General features: G+C 41.4%; 1 protein-coding gene and 1 pseudogene across 2 annotated transcripts in view; both read right to left on the bottom strand.

The window, feature by feature from the left end:
* NRG1 (neuregulin 1) overlaps positions 1-14,977 on the bottom strand; it is a 1,048,028-nt gene that overhangs the window by 703,291 nt on the left and 329,760 nt on the right. The gene's annotated exons all lie outside the window — the stretch shown is intronic.
* Positions 1,524-13,050, bottom strand: LOC113261992 (RNA-binding protein EWS-like; annotated as a pseudogene).

Raw genomic sequence — 14,977 nt, 5'->3', positions numbered from 1 at the left:
TGGTTAAGCATCTGTCTTTGGCTCAGGTCACGATCCCACGGTCCTGGGATCAAGCCCCACACTGGGCTCTCTGCTCAGCAGGGAGCCTGCTTCTCCCTCTCCCTCTGCCTGCTTTTCTTCCTGCTTATGCTCTTTCTCAATGTCAAATAAATAAATAAATAAATAAATAAATAAATAAAATCTTAAAAAAAAAAACCAACAAAGTTGCAAATAAACCCAGTGGCAATTAGTAACATGGAGAAAAGCAGAATAAACAATCGCAAAATCATTTATGAACTGTTACAATATAGATAAGTTGGTGGAATGCAATGCGAAAGAACATTTACTATTTACCGTTACGGTTTTATTAGCAGATATCCTTCAGAGTCGTACAAAATCAGAGATATTCACAATATAAAGTAGATCACATGTGTAAAAGGAGACATGATTGGCAATTATTTATCACTAAAAACTAATGCCAGAGGGAAAGAGATTTCTTGTTTGTTAATAATTTTGTAAGCTTTGGTGTAAATAGTGCATTCGGATTGTTATTGACTGAGTACCACCAGTACGTACAACACAGATATCGTCACATGAATGACAGAAACTATACCTCAGGGCAACCCAACACTGCTTTATTCACAGCTGTCAATGTAAGTGGGCCTCCTGAACTTGACTGAAGTTTGAAGGAAATAAGAAAAGCTACAAATATGATCAGATCGTAGCCAAGAATTTCCAGCGTGCTGTGCAAGAAAATAGGTTGAGAACATTACATTCTGTTGCTTCACACTCAAGACCTCTAGCTGTCAAGAGTAAAGATCTTCAAATGAAACAATAAATTAAAAAAATCCAAGAAAAAAGATTTCTTTAATTTCCAATGGCTTATCTAAGTGGTGTATTCTATATCTGAAAGACTCTGAATCTATTACTTCAGAGGCAACATGGAATTTTTAACATGTAGGGAGAGAGAGGAAAAGTTCTAAAAAGACTGAATTTTGATATAAACAGATTAGTTGACAAGAGCTTCTTCCTTATTATTTAAAGATATTCCAAACTAATTGAAGAAAGAAACTAGTGTTGTTACTGGCCATTTTTAACACATCTGAATGCCAAAAATGGATATGAAGAAATAATTATCACAACAAATTCAACGAAAAATTCATTAGAAATCCATTGGTCAGTTATCTCCTGTGCTGATGAATTCAACATTCCAGCCACTTTTGAGAAGGGCATGCCCTCAACCTAATTCGGTCCTGATAGGGCTCTGGATGTCTACAGTGAAAACTCTCCGTAATTTCTGAATCCTTGCATGATCAGAAAAACCAGAACTAGTCTGCTGCTCTTCACAATGACTTTTTTTTTTTTAATACTCTTTAACTTGTTTTAATGTTTCTTCGCAGACAGTGAAAAATACTAAAGTATAGGCAAGGAATAATCATAATGTTGTGACCAATACTACAAATATGGAATTATAAATTTAAAACATTTTCTGAAATAAATCTAGTAGTCAGCCCAGCTCCATGAGGTCTCTGTGTCTGGTAGGGTCAGTCTGTGTGTCCCTGACAGTGTGCATCTTTACCCATTTTTCCAGGTCCTCCACTCCTGCCTCTTCTTCCTCCCATTTGCTCCATTGAAGGTTCAGGAGGCCCATCAGGAACACCTTGTCTTCCTCCACCAAAGCCACCTGGGTCCATGCCCCAGCCACCATGGAAGTCACCTCTGTCTCCACCATGGCCACCTCTGAACATTCCACTGGGACCACCATGGTCCACAAGGCCACCTCTTCTTCCCTGCAGGCCACCAGGGCTGCCTCTGTGAAGATCACTGTCCAAAGGTGGAAAGGGTGGTGGAAGCCTTCAGGCTTTAGGGCCTTACACTGGTTGCATTCTATTCTCCAGGTGAAGTTCTGGCTTCCACACGCTGGATTGGCGCACTCCCAGTCTCCAACCTGGTGCTGGTTGTATCTTTTTCCAGATGGGTTCCCTCAGGAGCCCGGGGCTCTCTTAGGTTGAAGACATCTCTGTTACCTCCACAGCCTCCCATGCAACCACCTGGGCCCTTTGGACCTCCATGAAGTGGTAGCGACATCCCTCTACCCTCATGGGGAGTCATACCACCCCACATGCTGTTCATCGGAGGCTTCTTCCAAGCAAGAGAAACCTGAAGTTTGCCCCCTTGAAAATCATTCCCATCAAACCAGTCCAAGATAGACTTGGCAGTTGGTAGGTTTTGTAGAATGCTGTAGCATAGCCTCTGGGCTTTCCTGTTTCCTCGTTCAAGCAGATATAGACCATGGTTTGTCTGATTCTCTTGTTCACCTTAACAACTCCATACTGCTTAAAGTCTGCCAGATCATCTAGAGCCGTCCTGTCGTTTCAGCCTTGCACATAAATTTTACTGTTGTCACAGTCTTCATCTGGATCTACAGATGGGCCTAGATCAAGACCCGGTCCTTCATCCATGAGTCCATCAGGCTGGTTGAAGCCACCTCGCTCTCTAGCACCCATTCCACTGCATCCTCCTTCCTACCCAGCTCTGCTCATGCCTCCACGATCAAATTCCCCCTCTTTCCCTGCCCTGGTTGTCAGGGCTACTCATGCCCCGGTTCTCTTCTGGTCCAGAAAATCCTCTAGACTCTTGTCCATAAATATCCATGCTACTGGGGTGGTCCTGTCAGAATGAACTCTGCTGCCTGCAACGGCTGCTCTGTAGGACCCAGTTTGCCGGAGCTGGGTAATTAGTGGGTGGCTGCTGCCCACGGCTGCTTTGTTGACCACAGTTCTCTGCCGTCCATAGCCGCTAACCTGCCCATGGGTGTTCTGTTGAAAGGAACTGATCATAACAAGTCAGCTGTGTACAGAAAGAGCTGGTAGGAGGATAAGATGGTGGTGCCATGACTGGCCGCACACGGTAGCTCCCAGGTACCTGGGGATAACTGTAGTTACTCCATCCATATCCTAGGCTGGGCTAGTTGCAACCCCCTGTGTTAGATTAAGATTGACTAGTCTTAGCAGGTCGTTACCATCCTGTGGTTGTGCAGGTGCAGTGGCTGCCGGCTGCTGCCCACAGGCAGAGTAAGCAGGTTGAGTGCCATATGCAGACTGACCTGTATTGGAGGCCTGGGTGGCAGTGACCGTAGCAATGGTGGTATCTTAAACATGAGTGCCGTAGCCCTGGACAGGGTGACTGTACGCCTGGAGGGTAGTCGGAGTAGTCCATAAGAAGCTGCATTGGCAGTCTGCCCATAGGTCACAGTGGTCTGAGCCTGGGTACAGCTGACATCAGTGGGCTGTCCATAGGTCCATAACTTTGCTGCCCATATGCCTGGGTGGACTGTGCATATCCTTGAGTGGGCTGGGTGATGTAAGCACTGTAGCCCTGCTCAGCTGCAGCTTGGCTGTAGGGACTCTAATCGTGGTACCATTTTCTCTCCTTCCCTCTCATTACCTCAATGACTTTTAAGTTAAGTCTTTCTGATTCGGTAGAAATAAAGAACGAATGAAGAAATAGACTCTATATAGAGTCTACTATTCAAACTCTGTGAGAGCTGGTTATCTATATCCTTGTGTAAGAGTAAAAATACTCTCCTCCTCTCATGATATAATTTTTTTCATTATTATCATTGCTATAATTATTATAATGAACTAATTATTCATAATTGCTATTACCACTTTTAAATTATTTACTATTATTTTAAAAATTAAAATTTACCTTTAATTCGTTTGTTTGTACCCCTAGATATCTATTAAGTGGTTTGCAGATGCCAAAAGATGGAGGAACTCTGATGCATAGGATGGATTGGAGGAAGAAAAATGGAAGGCAGGGAGATGAAAAATAAGTCCAGTGGATGAGTAGAGGTCCGAGATGGAGGCGCTAGAAATGAAGCTAAAAAGATAGTTGTAAAACATACTAGAAAGACAGAATTTCTGGATGTTCTGACAGAATAAATATGCATAACATGAGAGGAGTCTTTAAGGAAACGGGGTCATTAAGGAAGACTTTGGGGTTCCGTGATGGGGGGCATAGTTATATCAACAAAAATAAGAATCAGCAGGAGACACTGGTTTATCCTAGAAATTGAAGACTTCAGTATAAACATGTTGGGTTTGAAGTTAACATACTAATGTCCAAGTAAAGAAGAATATTTTATATAAAATTAAAATAACACTTGTATACAGATGCTTCTACAATGGTGGAGGTTTGCTGGTTTTCTGAATGACAGGAAGCAAATTACATTGATCATTTGCCTAACAAACTGGCTTCATAAACCGACAAAGATAAATCACAGCTCATACTCTGAATCAGCATGGTCAGGATTAATATAAACACTATATGGGAATAATTATTGCTACTAAATATTGTAGCATAGAAACACAAACATTTAGTCTTCATAAATAATAATATTTGTCCCTATTTTGAATTACCAAGAGACATAAATCTTTATAGTCTTCAGGATTTCATTTGTAGGTTTTCACTGATGTTTTCCAGTATTTTTTCTGTAGCAGCAGATATGAAATTTTCCCCAAGAGTTGGCAGCAATACAAACACAGCTTCGTAATCACTGTGAACCGTTGTCTGTTTCCCTTCACTTGAGCATTTGCCTTTCTTAGATAATTAACAGCCATAAGTAACACGCACACCCACAGGCAAGCACACACCCCCCCATGCCAGATCCTCGCCCACTGATCTCGCATTTCTCACAAAGTAAAAACAGTTGAGATGGAGTAATGATTAATATTTTTTTTACCTTTATAGTAAAACTAAAGTTGGAAAACAGAAGTTTGCTGCTGGATACATGGGAGAATTTTTCAATACTTTGATATTTCTTTCTAAAATATATAATAAGCTAATTTCATCTCCCACTAACATCCACATATGGAATGTCAAGAGAGGATAACGCTATTGAGTGCCCTGCTCTTGGGGCCTCTCAGTCACTGGACTCTTGTCAGAGCACATGGTTACTACATGGAATTAGCTCATCCAGGTACCTGCTTAATACAAAATAGCTCAGAAACCACAAAGATGAAGGGAGACGCAGGATTAAGGCTAGAGAGTGGGGGGCTGAGGAATTGTTCCGGCATTAACTGTGTAATGTTAACATTAACCAAACAGCTGATTTCATTACCAGGGAGGTGAACTCAGGACTCCTAATCTTTTACCAAACAGTGGTAATTATCCAGAGAATGGGCAGACATCGATCAGGATACATTCCTCAGCTAATGCAGACATGCTCAGTGAACGAGTGTACTGACGTAACACATGAGAAATTACGAGAAACAGCACATACAGTGTGTCACCTCAGAGGCATGTAGTCCCCAGCTCTGTCAGAGAGTCCATAGGTAAGCTCTCAAGGGTCACTTAGTCTTTTTGAGGTTGCTCTCCTTTCTTGAATAAATACTGACCTGATAACACCAACCATCTAGAAATCTATTGCAAAGGAGACTTTGTGCAAAACGAGTATTAAACAAGTATAAGAGCTATAGAATGGTTAAATTTAAATGTGCATGACTATATTTATATCGTGGCACACGGTCTCATGAGAGACTTTTTCTCATCTAGAGTGGATTTAAGCCACTTTATCTGGACAGTCCACCTATCCTTAGAAATAGTTAACCAAAGAGATGTAGAGAAATTTACACTCACTGAAAGCTAGGTTATCTGATTACCCAGAAAAACAAGCATTGGATCAGCCATAATGACCCTAGAGATATTTTCTGTCGGGCCTAGGAATTACAGTTTCACTTTCTGTCTTCTTCTTCTTCTTTTTTTTCAAACTGTCTCCTTCCTGGAAAAGTCAACCTGTTCTCCCTTCCCACTGTTCCTCACAGTACTGGTGTGAGAATGGCAATTACCGAAAATCCCAGCTCTGGGAGATATATTTGCACTAACATCAAATACATCTTGTAAACATTTAATATCCAGCTTTAGAAAATGAGGCTCTCCTTTAAAAACTGACCCAGCAGAATACAGTCTTGCCCCAACTTTGTCCCCACCTCCTGATTGTCTTTTGATGCAGAGCTGTAGGGGGCTGTAATGCCAAGAGTCCTAACCCTGACTTTGGAGACACAGAAATCTGAGCTTCATTCTTACTGTTTCTTACAGTTCTGTGACATGCTGGGAACTACCTCAACTCTCTGAACCTCCTTTCTGAAGTGAGGATAATAACATGACTGGCAAGGTGATGGTAGCAGAAAAATGCCTGTGTAGTGCCCGGGAGAGAATCTGATACATGGTAGGTATGAGAAAAAAAAAAATCCTATTATAATTATATGCAGGAAGATGCGGTACACTTCAAGGAAAAGATGATATACACAATAGAGGCCTGAAACCTAGTACTGTTTGTGAACTGTCACAGAAGAACCAGCACCAAAAGCAATTTTCTATTCAACTGTCAGGTGCCCTATAATGGGAAAGCACATCGCATAATAGAGCTGAAGAGCTCCCGCTGTGGGGTGTCTCAAGGGGTCTGGAGCAAACCTCTTCTGGTGGAATTACACCTTCAAGGACTCTCTTTGGAGTCTTTGGAATGCATACAAAAGATCCAATCAGCTTTATAATAACCAAAGAATTAGCTGGCTTGAAGGAACATTTGTTCCTTCCCTGCTATTTTGGCGGTGAAGGTCAAAAAGTCCACACTGAGTTATCTGGAGGGACCAGCACACAGGATATTCGGTAGTACGTTTCCCACTTGGATGTGGGAGGCCCAGAAAACCATACTCTCTCTCTCCCTTTATTCAGTACCTAGCATAATGTGGGCATGCCCCTAAATTATCTGATGACTGAATGGACTAGTACTTAGGGTACTTTGGGGACAATGGACATTCACCAAGTGCACAAAAATCTGGCAGAGGAGAACTCTTGACAAATACATCCATATATGCCCCATTAAGAAATGTCATGTAAAAGTGTGGTGGTTTTTTTTCTAAAAACATGAAGGTTCTTATATTTTGCCACGAGTTTTATCATCTTGGGAAACAGCTTTCTAACACTCAAGATGAATATTTCCAGCACTGTGAGAGGAGCTCCAATCTGAAAGCTGAGCCTTTCCAGATGTGGTTTAGAGCCCGGTGAGGGTCTTCCACCCCAGCCTGCCCATGGCTTTCTCCGTGAAAAGAGCTTTATTAAGGTGGGGAGAGAATTCCTCTCATAAGATATCTCACATAGCTCTGCAACACAAATTTCTCTCTTTTATTGATGCCCCTTCAAATTCTGGGAGTCTTAATGAATCTCCACTGGTTGATAAATTGGGCTCAATAAAAACAGTTTGGTCTATCCACACAGCCACTGAACCATTAACAGGAACTTTGCTCAATTCTTGCTCTTCTCTATGTTCTCCCTATCTCAGTCCTGAAAATTTATCTCATGTTGTGGCATATTCTCACATTAAGTTGTAGGTATTTATGGGATTCAATATAGTATGATGGAAAGAGCACTGGACTTAGGCGGTACAAGAGCGAGTTTCTGATCTGAAAATGTGCATATTATGATCTCGCCTTTTAAAACAATGACCAGGGGCGCCTGGGTGGCTCAGTCGTTAAGCGTCTGCCTTCGGCTCAGGGCGTGATCCTGGCGTTCTGGGATCGAGCCCCACATCAGGCTCCTCCGCTATGAGCCTGCTTCTTCCTCTCCCACTCCCCCTGCTGTGTTCCCTCTCTCGCTGGCTGTCTCTATCTCTGTCAAATGAATAAATAAAAATCTTTAAAAAAAATAAATAAAATAAATAAAACAATGACCAAAAACCTATATATCTATAGTGTGTGTGTATATATGTATGTATGAATGCATATGTGTGTGTATATATACATGCATGTATGTGTGTATATATATATATATAAATATATATAAATATATATATAAATGAGTGTTTATTACATATGTATGTGTATGTATGTACGAATTTGTATGCCTCTTTAGGTATACAAGTTTTGGGGGAAAAAAACCCAGACACATTCTAGGTTATTGATATAATTTTTCTGGGTATATGTTTATGAGGTGAGGCTGATATTGATGTAGGGAATGAGAAGAAAAGTGGAAACTAAACCAAAAAGGAAAAAAAAATACCTAGAAATTCTGCTAAATCTCTCCCCACCAGTTTGTTTATAAGATATAATCATATGTGCTCGTCCCTATAAAATTATCTATTATGTGTGTGCACATTTAAACTGAAATTTTTAAAACAGCTTAGTTTATCACCCTTTCCCAGTTAGGGGACTCAGTAATTTTCAGTGCTGGTTGTTTGGGCTCTGAGGCATGGTGTGACCTACACAGTCTGCACGGACTTCCAGGGCCTGTCAAACAGCACCAGGATGTGACGTAAAGTGCATGCTATCAAGATAAATAATATATTCCAGTGCCGTCCTTCCTTATTCCGAGTATGACTGGCTCTAGGAGTAGCAGAGGTCAATAAGAGAACTAACCCGGGACTGGAGGGGCTTTGTAAAGAGAACAAATTGAAAGGTCAAGGGAGCTGGTGAAGGAGAAATTCAAGTGAATGACCACAAGGTCCTGAAGATGAAGCTTAAAGGGCCTTGAAAATGGGGAGAGAATAAAAGACTCAAGACTGGGCGTACGAAAGGGGTCAAAGAGCACTTAGGCTCAAGAGGAAAGGTGGGATATGAGAGGTTCTTGTTGAGAGGGCATAAGAAGCGGCTGAGAAAATAAATTCCTGTGGACATACGGAGACAAAGGTCCCTGACAGAGCCGACATCAAGGTTGTTTAATGGCCATTCCAAGCAAATGAGGAAACCACACAAAAGCGTCTCTAAGTAAGACCATGGCCCTATTGCCTAATTCACTTATGGTTGTCTATTAAGGACATTTCCAGGGCCATAATGTGAGTTATGAGGAGGGATAAAATATACGTAGCCCGATGGCAAGATCCACCAAAGAGAACACTTTGGGGGAGAACATGAGCATACTTTGGCAAATATCTGAAAATTCTAATGGGAAAGGAGGAAGCTGCCATGCTAGTCACCCCCTACAGGCCACCCCCATTCTCTAGTCACAAAGGTGTATGTGTGCTATGGGAAAGGAAACTGAGCTGCAGGGAACCAGTGTCCTTAAAGAAGACCTAGGTTTCAAATGCAGGGAGAAGATGTTGAGAATGTGGAGGATTTGTTAACAACCCAACAGACACAGAGCCAAGTCAACAGTGGAGAGTAAGAATGGGGGGGCAGACCTAAAGGAGATGAAAATTGGTTTGCTAACCAAAAAGAGTTTACACTTTGGACAATGCCAAGGGAGTTTAGAGATAAGGAAAAAATATATAAATGATTAGCCTAAAGGTTTCCTAAACCGTCTTCAAGTCGTTTTGATATTAACATTAGATTAAGGCTCAAGAGGATGCTACAGCCTGGAATGATCCCTAAGGCTTTAAGTGGTCCACATTCCCTACATTTGAGAAGAACAGTGGGTGGAACCACTGTACCCACCGTTCACGTGGAGCGTCCAGGCAGGATCGCAGATCGACAGGTCAAGAGCCCTCAAAGCAATGGGAAGTAACAAGTCAGGTGAGTGGTCTGAAGCAAAGCAAAGAAATTAATAGTTGAGCTCCTGCTAGAAGCTCACATGACATGCTCAGGCCTGATCCTGCCATCTGTTATAGAAACTGAGAACTTTCCTTAAGCACCATTTTCTTGTCCAGGCTACCCCCCAGAACTCCTTCTCCCACTTGCCCTTAACTTTGACATGACAGCCAGGTAAATCGACATTATTTTTTATTGTTGTTATTGTTTATTTGTTTTATGATTTATGTATTCATGTATTTATTTTTATTTAAATTCAATTAATTAATATATAGCATATTATTAGTTTCAGAGGTAGAGTTCAGTGACTCATCAGTCTTATATAATACCCAGTGCTCATTACATCACGTGCCCTCTTTAATGTCCATCACCCAGTTACTGACCCCTCCACAGCAACTCTCAGTTTGTTTCCTACGATTTATATGCAAATAATCATGGAACATTGCATCAAAAACTGGGGATGTACTGATGGTGACTAATATAACAAAATAAAAATTATTAAAAAAAAAGAGTCTCTTATGGTTTGTCTCTCTCTCTCTGATTCCGTCTTGTTTTATTTTTCCCTCCCTTTCTCTATGCTCCTCTACTTTGTTTCTTAATTCGATCGACATTATTAGGAGATAAGGAAAGGGTAGCCATGTCTACAGGGTATGAGGAAATGGAGTTGAGGAGAAGGAAGACCTGGAAACATTTAAGTAACTGGCATTTGGAAAACCAAAGGGCTACTGTTAGCCCTTCTCCACCATATCCTGAAAACGGTCATTAGCTATATCTGAATTTACTGAGAAGTTCATGTTTTCAGAACCAGTATGGAGGATGAATGAATTCTTTCAGTAGCAAATAGGTCAAACCATCCTTTCTTTCTTTCTTTCTTTCTTTTTTTTTTTTTCAGCCAGGCCAGCAATATAATGAAAGTTTAAAAGACAGGCTTGACAGCCACTCATAGTATACCATTATTGGTCCCCAAATGAAACTGTTGTATATCTACTTGTCAATTATTTTATGTATGCTTCATTATGTATTTGTCATGTATTTGTATTTATTTGGCAGTTATTTTATGTATTCATAATTAAGGTAAACAGATCAGTGCATTGGAGACTCACTCAACATAGACAATAACAGTCTGCCTACCCCTGCCTCAGTTTTACAACAATAAAATATGAATAGCGCTTGGAGTGTTTTGCCTGACCGATCCTTGTCAAACACACTATTACCATTACCCCGCCTTGGAGACACACATGCGCACACACATGCCTTAAGAACTGTCAGAAATAAGAGGGACATCCCAATTCTTGAGAGGGTGTTTTTTGGCTACCTTATTGACTTTTTCTGAAATAAGGATCTTAGGATAGAAAAAGGGAAACTGGGTTTTCTTCTTTGTAAAGAGGTGAGCAAAGGAGAGAGAGAGAGAGAAAAAAAAATCGGTGCATGAGGATACACACATGTAGTGGTGAGGTATTCATGTGTCTTGTAAAATGAGCTTCCATCCTTCCTGTCTAGAGGAGAGGAAAGGCAATTGTTGGTAAAACGTGCTCAGGTGGAATGTACATCAGACGGAGCCCTTTTGAGACGATCGGCATCAAACATTCCAGGACTGGCTGATGCTTAGTCAGTTAACTTCTCCCTCAAAGTACCTTGACATGGTTATGAAATGCCTTACTTCAATAAAAAGCTCTAAATTCCTCTGAAAAGTGAAACAACATAAATAGGAAGGCTTTTACTGCTTTAACAACGAGCCCAATATCATATTGGTATTAAATTCTTAGAATTTAATGTTTCTTGGGGCGCCTGGGTGGCACAGCGGTTAAGCGTCTGCCTTCGGCTCAGGGCGTGATCCCGGCGTTCTGGGATCGAGCCCCACATCAGGCTCCTCCGCTATGAGCCTGCTTCTTCCTCTCCCACTCCCCCTGCTGTGTTCCCTCTCTTGCTGGCTGTCTCTACCTCTGTCGAATAAATAAATAAAATCTTAAAAAAAAAAAAGAATTTAATGTTTCTTGAGGTTATCCCACAGCATAAGAAATATCACAGGTTTAAGAAGAAACTCAACAGTATTTTCATGTGTTGTAGAAAGTTAAATTACACAGAAAACAAACCCAAAGTAAACAGATGGAAGGAATGCCGCATGGGGTAAACAGACAACTTGGAAAATCCTTCCTACACAGGAATTGTAAAGGGCCGGAACAGCCTCACTGGTGATACGCCAGTGAGGACTCTAACATGGTTGAAAAAGGAAGAGTGGGGAGAGTGAAGGAGGAATGGAGGAGCAATGACACCTCTCTAACAGAGCGATAGCAAAGATCTTAGTTACGGCGTGGGCCTATCGGGGGTAATGCCTGTTCCCTGGTTGGCAGAGAAGCTTCTCTCATTGCATCAATTACCACATTTATGCCCGCTGGCCGCGGGAGAGGCGTATCCCTCAAATGAAAACCCAGTGCCTAATGTGATGTTGGCACACAGATGGAAAAAATAAAATGCTGATTCTTTCTGGGTTAGCAAACCCAGGAAATCACTTCCGCCAGTACAGCACAATGGTTCTGCAACTTCAGAGCTAGGATCTATATTAGATGAGGGCGGGAAGTCCTTGCTGAGTCCAGCAAATCCTTGCTGACCACTTACAACATTTCATGTCCTGTTCTAGATGCCAAGGAACAAGTCAATCAGGGTTTCTGCTCTTGTGGAGCTTACGTTCTAATAATAATTATGGAATAAAGCAAACAAAAATAAAGTGACATTTAATGTATATTGGTCCTTCAGGAAAAAAATGAAGAGGGGCTAAGATGACGCCAGTTTGTCAACACTCCCCTTTCTTCACTTGAGCGGACATTTGCCAAATCAATTATGGCATTCTCAGCTGCTGAGCCCTTCTCAACCTAGCGCTCCCGACAGCCACTAATAATCCATCAGTGTCAGCTCATGGAAACCTAAACCAGAGTCATTTTAAATTTGCCATATATATCTAGTTTTTCCTCTTGTTTTGTTTCTTTTTTAATATTTGTGGAAACAACTGAAAATCCTTAGGAGTACTAAAGGAAACCAACAGAAGGGAGAGATGGCCTCCTTTGGCCAGTGTTTTAAAAGAGATTTTGAAGAACCCAGGGATTAGATCCAGTCTTGTTCACAGCACCGGAAAGAATTTAAATAGAAAGCTGTGCCTCCAAGTGGTGGCCCCAAGGCCTGCTGTACAAACAATTTTGTTCTTCTCCGACATTTTCACCACAGCGATCTTTTCAGGGAGGGTTTGAGGCTTTATCTTAACAACTCTGACTAGTGTCTTAAAGACAATACTCAGGTGCTTTTGGCATTGTGTTCAATCAAATAAGCAGCTGGCCACTTACTTTTTAGGTGTTTTGTCTTTGGCTCTGGTCTTGCTAAGGGTGGTGAGTGGCGGTTCTGCACACACTTCCTGGCCTGGGTGGACTCTTGCCTCGGTGGGTAGTACCCCCTTGTGACCGCCCCTTTGCACCACTACACAGAACATCGGGCTGGTTCCTGTTCCTTCTTCACCCTGTCTTCTGGTTTGCATGGAATCGTGGACGCCTGTTTGCATGCTAAGCCTTCAAGCAAGTGCCTTGCTTGGATCTAAAGAAACCACTTATCAAGGCCGCTCTCCTTGCTACTTCATTTTGACCCACTGCCTTACTTTCATGCCTGACTGCTCAGATTGCTTTTGCCGCCACTGTTTGAGGCTATCCAGGTCTAAGTACTCCTCACTATCCGAAGCCTACTGCTAATGTACCCAGATTTCTCCTTTTGAGTTACTTTCCATGCCTCCAAGGGAAAAAAAAAAAATGAAGACGAAGAAGAAATTTCATGCAGCTGAGTCCTGGAGCTATCTGCTTGCTAGTCAGAGCATTTCCATTTCTATAAGTCTTTTAACTGTTGGGACTGCCCTTGTGTAAAGTACGGAGGAGCATACACGGCCGGTTTTCTAACACACTCCTGGGGCTCCTCTCTAATCCAATCGGATAGCACATAATCACTAAATACAAGTTAATTTCAATATTACCCAAAACAAAACATAATTAGAAGGGCAATGTGCTGTGAAAATTATCATAAAAAGCATTCCAAAGCCAAGTAGAAATGCATTTGAATTATCTACGGTTTAGGATTATTTGTGCCACTGTTCTTCTCCATTAGGGCAGAACCAGAGTTGACTTTAGCTATGATTTCATGGTCTATAAAACCAACCATTGAGAATTGGGTATGGACTGTGACTGTGTTCAAATATTTCATGAATCTTCTTCAATATCAACATTTACTCAACTTCCTTCTACTAATGAGAGCCCATCTATGTTACTTCGGTGTAATATACATAGGTTATTCTCACTAGATCCCGAATGTGCCAGATATATTCAATAGGAAAATGCAGTTCAGAATTGGTTTCTAAGATTGAAACGTATTAAGCAGCTCCCTTAAGAAGCACTGTGCAATGAATTGCAGTGGGGAAACTATAATAACGGATAATAGGAAAAATATCTCAAACACATGTAAGCACCATTTCAAATAATGGGACAAAGCTATAGACCAGCCTAGGATTCTAGGGTATCTCTTCTTAAGTTGGGGCTATTAAAGGTCTTCATACAGGTGCCTTGAAGTAGAAATTCTTGTGTATCTTTCAACATAGTTTTAAGGACAATGGTAAATATGTCTCTAATCTTAATGCCTTTGCTGGATTACTACAGCAGGTCTAGGAAAGATGATTAGGTTCACTGAGTCTTTGTGAATTAGGTCTCTAAATCCCCGTATGGTACGATTCAGGCTAAGTTACAAAAAGGAAAGACTCTTTCTCTCCTACTGTGATTTTTTTAAAGGGGAAATATGAACATGATAAAAAAAAAAGGCATAAAAGTAGAAAAGAGCATAGAGTAAAAAGTAAATCTCCCTTCCACTCCTGAAGAGACACAGAATACAGACCCTAACATCTTCCTTAAAACCCACAGAGGTTGATTTTTCTTGCAATTATCGTTTACCAAAAAGTTTTGAGAATGATAGCTCCCTGAAAATGTGAAGCACTGTTTCACTTATTTGTTCACATACATTAAGTGCCTACTATGTGCTAGGCCTGATTTTTCTTGACATTTGCATTTTTCTACTTCTTCTCCTTCTCTTTCTAGTAATCGTCACTTGCCTCTCCTGAGTATCTAGCTGTTCACCATCCTTTAGAACCAGTTCTGTCTGTGGCCAAGAAAGACGGTAACAAGCTCTTGGCCAAAAGCTCAGGCCAAGTCACTCCACCACTAGCCCCATTTTGGTCCTGCGCCTTGACCCTAACGATGGAGCTTTTGTCTTGGGCATTTTTTGTCCCAGCTGTGGGCCCTTTATTCAAATGTGTTGAAGTCAAAGCTTTCATAACCTACCTGCCAGAGTATCACGTTATTCCCTATGCACTCTGAAGTCAGATTGCTTGGATAGGAATATTGACACTCTTACTTTTTATCTGTGTGACTCTAGGCAAGTAACAACTTCCATGTGGC

Source organism: Ursus arctos, unplaced genomic scaffold, assembly GCF_023065955.2.
Source record: "Ursus arctos isolate Adak ecotype North America unplaced genomic scaffold, UrsArc2.0 scaffold_27, whole genome shotgun sequence".
Classification (NCBI taxonomy): Eukaryota; Metazoa; Chordata; class Mammalia; order Carnivora; family Ursidae; genus Ursus; species Ursus arctos.
The sequence above is the reverse complement of the archived record's forward strand: the minus strand, read 5'-3'. Positions and strand labels throughout refer to the sequence as shown.